The 8,629-nt window shown below is 57.0% G+C and overlaps 1 pseudogene; it reads right to left on the bottom strand.

Annotated features, from left to right (window-relative positions):
• Positions 1–1,786: 1,786 nt before the first annotated feature.
• LOC149334450 (uncharacterized) lies at positions 1,787–7,990 on the bottom strand (annotated as a pseudogene).
• Positions 7,991–8,629: the final 639 nt, after the last annotated feature.

The raw sequence follows: 8,629 nt of genomic DNA, 5'->3' as shown, positions 1-8,629 counted from the left end.
GCCGAGATAACACGTAACGCCAAAACGGCCGTCTTGCGCCCGTTTACAGCGCGCGCCGCTTCTCGATGCGAGGAACGGGGCAACGAAGCGCATGGCGCTGTCAGCAGAGTATCAGTCGATCATAGAGCATGGGATTGCATGCTACATGCTGTGATGTTGATAGGCCTGCGGAAAAAGTGGATACCGTGCTACCGGCATCATCTCGCCGCGTCCAAATTAAGATAGTTCCTGTCGCCACTGCTAGGCAGCGCGCATAAGCACGTTTCCGCTGCTCCGCGACCCTTCCTGTGCTCCGTATTATTCTGGCCGCACCTGTACAGTCGCGGTCAAAAATACACGGCCCATGGCTCCGGCGCAAGGAGCGGTTGTCGGGCCGCATCGCGGCGCTGCTATCTCCGTCGGGCTCTCGCTGAGAGGGTGCACCGGGTGACGATAAAATTTCGCCCTCACTCTCTTTTGGGCGCGTCACACGACTGGTGAACTTCAAGTGCGCCATTCAGCTGTTTCGCGGCTGATGGTCAGTAGGAAGGAGCGTGAGTCTGCCTCGTTCGCCGCGCGGTTGCACTGAAGGGGAGTGCACGCGGTTCACCGTTGCCGCCTCGATACTGCTTCGCTCTCGTGTGTAAAGCGCGCCCATGAATGACAAGCCCCAGGGCACGGTGCATGGGCATTACGGCGCTCAAGAAATAGGGCAGAAAAAGGTATTGTCGCGCCAAGAGCCCTATCTGTGAATTCGGTGCAGCCCTGTTTTGTTCCTGGTCGTGTAATAATACATTCTATTGCAGCCGGAGCGTGCTTTGATTTTTGTAACTTTTAATACACAAATTTAAAGGAACGAGCTCTTAGCTTTCAGCTGTTAATAAGGGCTAGCCACACATCACTGCGCACTAATTTTAATGTGTGTTGTGTGCGGGATCACGGGCTGAAAAGCGAGTGCGAAATACAGATGGTAAATTAACATTAAATGGTTTTTGCTCCGCAACCCCCAGCAACTAACGACAGTGATTTGTGCCAGAAACCGTCATCATAGTCAGCCTGTGACTGTGCCCACTGTGTAAAAAATGTCCATTCCATAATTCTCCAATTACCCGGTCTTGTGCCAGCTCCAGCCGCCTTGTATCCATAAACCTCCTAAACACATCCGCCCAACAAACATTTTGCCGCCGTGAGAGAAACATTGTAGGCTATAACACGTTGTCTAATTGTAGCAGCAAATGAAGGCCGCAGGGGTCCTTGACGGAGGACTGCTCTCACGTTTATCAGCTCTTATCACACTATTTCAACAAACGTTTATTCGCTCACTCACTTTAGAGCCTGAATGCACTTGTGCCAACCGCCCAAGTGCCGGGCACTGGAGCGCGGCGTACACGGACGTGAGACGCACGTAAATATGGAGTGCGAACTGAACTCGGACACTTCGCAGCAGCAAGCGCCGCGCGCTCTGCCGAATACGCGCCTACCGTAGCTAGCCCGCACATAGAGAAAGCGAGATATTCGAGCTGGCGCGGCGCCGAAAGTCACAAGCAGCGCAAATTGCCGAGCCCTCTTTTGTGCTGAGATCAGCCATGCTCAGCTGTGAAACAGCTCAACGCCGCACTTCAAATTAACCAGTCATGTGACGTGCCCAGGATAGAGTGCGGGCGAAGCTTTGTCGCCACTCTGGCACCCTCGCAGCGAGCGCCCGACGGAGATAGCAGCGCCGCGGTGCGGCCCCGCAGCCGCTCCTTGCGCCGAAGCCGTGGGCCATGTATTTTTGACCGCGACTGTACCTATTGGGAACGATAACTCACGAAAATAATCCAGGCGATGATGGCTGAAGCAGGCTGAGGCTGGACCTGGCACAGTATGGTGCGCGCAGAGCACAGCACAGGCAAAAGCCGACGACACTTGGGAACAATACCACATGGCAGTAATCCAGCCGATGATGGCTGGAGCAGGCTGAGGCTGGACCTGGCACAGTACGGTGCGCGCAGAGCACAGCACGGGCAAAAGGCGACGACACTTGGGAACAATACCACATGGCAGTGATCCAGGCGATGATGGCTGGAGCGGGCTGAGGCTGGACCTGGCACAGTACGGTGCGCGCAGAGCACAGCACGGGCAAAAGGCGACGACATTGGGAACAATACCACATGGCAGTAATCCAGGCGATGATGGCTGGAGCAGGCTGAGGCTGGACCTGGCACAGTACGGTGCGCGCAGAGCCCAGCACGGGCAAAAGCCGACGACACTTGGGAACAATACCACATGGCAGTAATCCAGGCGATGATGGCTGGAGGAGGCTGAGGCTGGACCTGGCACAGTGCGGTGCGCGCAGAGCATAGCACGGGTAATAGCCGACGACACTTGGGAACAGTACCACATGGCAGTAATCCAGGCGATGATGGCTGGAGCACGCTGAGGCGGGACCTGGCACAGTACGGTGCGCAGACAGTGCGCGGTGCGGTAGGGTACGGTGCGTGGTGGGAACAACTGCAGACGCGTGGGGAGGGAGGCGAGTGCTTCGAGGGACACACTGTCATGGCCGCCGTAAGGAGCCGCACGAGAGCACCCGGCAGGGAGACAGGCGGCTCGGGAACCACGATGAAGTGTTGTCCAGGCAAAGTTGCCCGCAAAAACCGCTCAAGGTAAGTAAGGTTGCTCGTGGGACAAAGTCTGGAACAACGAAAGCGGCCAAATAGTGCTTACGCCGGCGTACATCACGTGCGCCTGGCCAGGCCTGGCTTGGCTGGTTGAACGAATGCGACCGTCAGGAACAGAGGGAGAAGCGTGGTACTGTCAACTCAGGGGTGCACGAGCTGTTCTCGCAGAGGAAAAGGCATCTAAAGAGGGAAGGAAGGAAGGAAGGAAAAACTTTATTTTACTCTAGTCCTTTTTCCTGCGGTTTGGGGGCATCTTCAGAGACGTTTTCTCCTTGATTCTACCCCCAGGAGTCTTCTCTGTCGAAGTCGTCCGCCTCTAATCAGTGGTCGGTTGCCCTCAGTCCAGGGCTCCGCTGGCCACTGCCGCCCGTTGAGCTCGCTGTACCAGACCTTCTTGGTCTTCGCAGCGGTCGCTCGACAGCAGAGTCTCCCAATGCTCCGCACTCGGGTTTTGTATTTTGGGGACCACGTCTATGTTTTGGCAGGCCCATGTGATGTGATAGAGAGTAGGTTTTCCGTCTCACCAGGGACATTTGTCCGCGTATATGGTAGGGTGCATTTTGTTTAGTACATGTAGGTTTGGGAAAGAGCCTGTTTGTAATGGTCTCCAAGTGACAGCTTCCTCTCTGCTGAGAGATTTGTGCGGTGGGGGATATCGCAATCTTCTTCCTCTGTAGTTTTGTAGTATGGCCGAGTAATCCCTGGGTGCTGGCGCGAGTTCCGCGGGCTCGTCGGATGCTCGGAAAGTAATGTATCCTCGAGCTATCCTGTCGGCATCTTGGTTCCCTGCCACCCCCGTGTGCCCCGGTACCCACACAATTTTGTGTGGGATCTTGTCGCTTTGTTCTTCCTGGTTTTTAATTCTGTCGCTCGCTGCGAGGAGTATACGGAGCGCGTGACGACCTTTCCTGCCATTCATGTAATTTCGGCAGGCTGTTTAAGAGTCGGTGAGTATTGTTAGCGCCGCCCGGTTCTATAGCCCTCCGCCACCGCTAGAGCAACGGCTACTTCCTCGGACTCTGCAGCTGTGCAGCCTCGGAGAGACGCGCTGGTCATTTCGCGTAAAGACGAATCGACCACCGCCGCCACAGCGATTTTGGTGTCTCCTCCTCTCCAAGACGCGTCTGCATACACGGTCGTGGCTTGAGGAGCGTATGTTTTTACGATGAATTCGGCCCTCGCTTCGCTTCTGCCTCGATGGAGGTTAGGATTCATGTTTTTTTCGTATTGGCGCTACCTTGAGGGTCTTGCGAAGCTCGTCGGGGATCGTTGCCGTCCTCGTAATTTCTCGCATCTGCTCGCGGTATCCGAGCCTCTGCAGGAGCGCTCTTCCAGTCGTTGTCTGCAACAGCCTGAGTTATTGCGACTCAAGCTGCGCCTCTCGTAGCTCCTCAAATGTGTTATGTAATCACAGGGCCATGAGTTTTTCTCTTGACGTGTTGCGCGGAAGTCGGAGCGCTGTCTTATACGCTTTGCGTAGCAGGGCATCCGCTTGTTGTATTTCGTTTTTGTTGAGGCACTGGTAGGGTAGGGTGTACGTGATTCTACTAACTACAAGGCTTCTGACTAGTTTGAGTGTGTCCTCTTCACGCATGCCATGTCGCCTGTTGGTGATGCGGGTGATCATGCGTGAGACTTGTAGTGTTGTTTCTTTGAGCAGGGTAAAAGTGTGAATACTGCGCTGGTTGGATTGAACCCACATGCCTAAAATTCTTATTGTTGTCTTTTCGGGTATGGGTGTCCCGTCTAGGTAGACGTTGAGTTTTAGGTCCTCGTTGGTTGGGACGGTCCGGTTTTGCTTGCCTCTCCAGACTCTCAGCAGTTCAGATTTCTCGGTCGAGCATGCGAGTCCTCTTTCTGCGAGGTATTGCTCTACACAAGAGGCCGCTTGCTGTAGCCTTTCTTCCTTCTCTCCGAGACAGCCCGTGTTTGTCCAGACTGTTTTATCGTCAGCATACATTGCATGCCTGATGCCTTCGATGTTCTCTAGTTTTCGAGCTAGGCCTATCATAGCTATGTTGAAGAGTAGGGGGGAGATAACTGACCCTTGGGGTGTTCCCATGTTTGGAGTACGAATTTTGTCCGATCGAAGGTTGTGGGCAATTCCTCTGCGCAGGGACGCACAGGCAGTCACTCGAGGCAGGACTTTGTACAAAACGGTTTAATCTCACATCACGGCAGGGGGGTCGATGGGTCCTTTGGCAGGGCTTGTCCAAGAGCGAGAGGGTGCGGACCTTCCCGGTCGTGCCTTATGAAGGCTTTCTCCTAGCCTCGCTCCCCCCGCCCCACCACTCGGGAAGAAGGGGTCCGAGGCTACCCGCGGTGAGCGGCGCGAGATTTGACCTGCTCGCGAGCAGACCCTACATCTCCCCCCCCCCTCAAACGTCCGTCCCGGGGTCCGCCGGTAGACGTTCGATGACCTCCGGGTCCGGGTCCATAGAGTCGTCGCAGGGGGGAGGGGTGCTCGCCTGGGGGCCACTCACCGCTAGCTGGATGGGCTCCTCACGAGCCGCCTGGGGGAGCGAGGCGCCTGGCTCCACTGGGGGCCCTGCCGGCAGCGCCCTCCAAAGCTCCTCGGCCGCCGGGGACAGCAGGTCTGGGCGGCTGGACTGGAGGATGCGGAGGGCCGCCTCCTCCGGGCTGACCCTCTGCAGTGGCACAGCGGGGAAAGGTGCTGCAGTCGCCGTTATGCCAGGTATGCAACGCACCGGCCTCATGGCGGAGCCGGTGCACGACAAGTGTGCCGCAGAGCGAGCACAGGCCGGCCCGCTCCTCGTTGTTTTACAAGCGGCCGATGGCTCCTGGACCGCCTGTGTTGCGGCTGCTCGGCGGCCGAAGCGCCGGCTGGGTGCTGAGGGGTGCCCTGCGCTTGATGATCCCTGGCGCCCTTGCGTTGGCCTGCACCACTGGGAGGTGCTCTCCAGTGGTTAGGCACGTGGTTTGGATGGCGGTGGGGGCCACCGCGGCCGTAGAACCTGCGCCACTCGCGCGGCTCCTGCCGCCAGCCGGGTGGCGCACCTTGATGGCGGCCACCGTTCGACGGTGGTCTGCCTTGCCTTCTGGAGTCCGAGCCACGGGCGTCGGTCCGCTGGAGCTTCCTAGAAGACATACTGAGAGGGCGAGAGCAGTGCGAGTGATTATTAATCGAGAGACACGGGTGCTACCTGGTCCTCAGGTTGTAGCGTCGGTTGCGAACCGCACCGCTACCTGCTCGTCCTCCCGGGGGTGAGATCGCCGCATCGCGCTGATTTTCCACCGCTTCGCAGCCATCGTCCTTGCGAAGGTGGAAAGCCTTCAAATCAGCGACATGCACCGGACCGGCGGTTTCGCCGTTTGTCAACAACCGCAGCTGGGAGGTGAGCGGCCTAGTCCGTGCCGTAACTTCGTACGGCCCAGCCCACTTGTGCGCTAGCGACGCGGCGAAACCGCGCGCTGCGTTACTAAGTGGGTGCGTTCTCTTGAGTACTAAGTCGCCCGTGTTGAAAACGACGTGACGGCGACCTTTGTAGTACTGATCCGCCTGCTCCATGCGCGCGACATCGAGGTTTTCGCGGGCTGCTCGCTGCGCTGCCTCCAGGCGCTCCCGGAGCCTTGCCGCGTACTGCGAAAGCGGAGGGGGCGCAGGCCCCGCCGCGTCGAGTAGGGCATTCTCTAGCGGAAAAGCGATCTCTCTCCCAAAATTCAAGTAAGCGGGTGTAATACCCACTGACCTGTTCACGGTTGTCCTTGTAGCGAACGCCAGTTCGGACAGCCGCGCGTCCCAATCTCTGTGCTGCTCGGTCGTCGCGACCAGCATGCTCTTCAGATTTCGATTCACCCGCTCGGTTATGTTGCTCTGAACGTGGTAGGGACTCGTTCTCCTGTGGCGGATTTGAAGCGCCCGACAAGAGTCTACAAAGACTTTGCTTGTGAAATACGAAGCATTGTCTGTAATAAGGTCGGAAGGGAAACCGAAACGAGTGAAAGTCTCCAACAGTTTTCCACAACTTCGTTCCGACACAAGCTTCCTAAGGGGGAAAACCTCAACCCACTTGGAATAGTGGTCCGTTATTACCAGGATGAATTGGTTTCCGCGCGCGGACCGAGGGAGGGGTCCCATGATATCGCACGCGACCACTTGCCACGGGTAGTTGCTAACTACCGCCTTCATCATGCCAGCGGGCTTGCCCGCCCGAGGTTTGGCTACCGGGCAGGTACGGGCGTATCCCAGCACATCCTTTCTCATGCCTGGCCAGGTCGCGACACGGCATAACTTGTCGTAAGTCTTACTGCCGCTGCCATGGCCTGCCAGCGCTGAGTCATGGAAGTACTGCAGGAACCGTTTCCGCAACCTTCTCGGGACCACGACTCGGAAAGGGGATGCTATCGCCTCTTCCTCGTCAAGTTGGGGAATATAGCGGAGCAGCAAGCCATCATCGCCCAGCAGATACTCAGCGTTCCCGGTGCAAGCTGCGCTGCTCGCAAGCTCCTTCAGCACCCGCTGGCAAAGACCGTCTGCTTTCTGGGCCTCGATCAGCTCTTCTCTACTGACCGCTACTCCCCAAGACAGATTTCTTTCTGCCTCGCTCCTAGGCAGGCGAGCGGTCGCCGCCACGAGCTGCTGTGTTTCCCTTCCGTCACAGCACCGTGCGGGACCTTTGTCCGTCTCCTCTCTCTCCAAACCGGGCGCGACACTCCCGTCCGCCCTCTCCTCCTCTCCAACAGCGGTGACGCCGCTTTTTACAAAGCTGGGCTGCGCCTCTGAAGCGCTTCCGCCAGCATCTCACGGTGCGCGCGATAAAGCATCGGCCACCTTGTTCAAGCTGCCCCGGCGGTACTCGATGGCGTACGCGTAACGTTGCAACGTCAGCGCCCATCTCGCGAGTCTGCCTGCGGGGTTCTTGAGGCTCTTTAACCAAGACAATGCCTGATGATCTGTCTGCACGGTGAAGACCGCTCCATCTAGGTACATGTCGAACTTCGACAATGCGAACATGATCGCCAGGCATTCCTTTTCGGTCACGGAGTAATTCCGCTCCGCCGATGTGAGCGTGCGACTAGCGAACGCGACATGGCGCAGTTTGCCCTCGTGTTCCTGCAACAAAACAGCTCCAACACTGTAGTCACTAGCGTCTGTCTGCAAGACAAACTGCTTGTTCAGGTCGGGGAGGCGCAGACTAGCGGTATTCGCTATCGCGCGAGCCAAGGCAACAAATGCGTCACTCTGTTCCTTGCCCCAGACCCACTTCGAGCCTTTACGCAACAGCAGGTTCAGCGGCCTTGCAAGCTCCGAACAGCGCGGGATGAATTGCCTGTAGAACGCAACCATCCCCAAAAAACCTCTGCAAGCTTTTCACATCCATGGGGCAGGGGTAGTTCAGAATTGCCGGCAGTTTGTCATCATTCGGTCTCAGTGTGCCATCATCAACGACAAAGCCCAAGAGGTTCACTCTCTTCGATGCCAACTGCACTTTCTTTGGATTGATGGTTAGACCGGCACGTCTCATTCTATCGAGAACGGAATTCAGGTGAATGAGGTGCTCCTCGAACGACTGTGAGAATATCACAACGTCGTCGAGGTACGCCATGGCATAGTTGAACCTTGCATCGCCCAGCACGATGTCCATCAGTCGCATGAACGTGCTCGGGGCGTTAGACAAACCAAACGGGAGTCGAGTAAATTCGAAGAGCCCGCGGTGGCAGGTGAATGCGGTTTTCTCAATGTCACCTTCGGCCACCTCAATCTGCAGGTACCCTCTGCTTGCATCTAGGACTGTGAAGAACTTCGCGTTCCCTAACGCGTACATCACAGCCTCGATCGACTGAAAAGGGTACGCAACCGTAGGCGTCAGTGAGTTGAGCTTACGATAATCAACACACAGCCTGACCGATCCATCTTTCTTCGGCGCTAGAACCACTGGTGACGCCCAGGGACTTTGTGAGGGTCTCACCGCACCGGTGTCAATCATCTCGTCAAGGGCACAGTCGAGAAGCTGCCTCTTATGCGC

The sequence above is a fragment of the Amblyomma mixtum genome, chromosome 8 (assembly GCF_055824585.1).
Source record: "Amblyomma mixtum isolate Tamu chromosome 8, ASM5582458v1, whole genome shotgun sequence".
Classification (NCBI taxonomy): domain Eukaryota; kingdom Metazoa; phylum Arthropoda; class Arachnida; order Ixodida; family Ixodidae; genus Amblyomma; species Amblyomma mixtum.
This window is presented reverse-complemented; position numbering and strand designations above follow the sequence as displayed.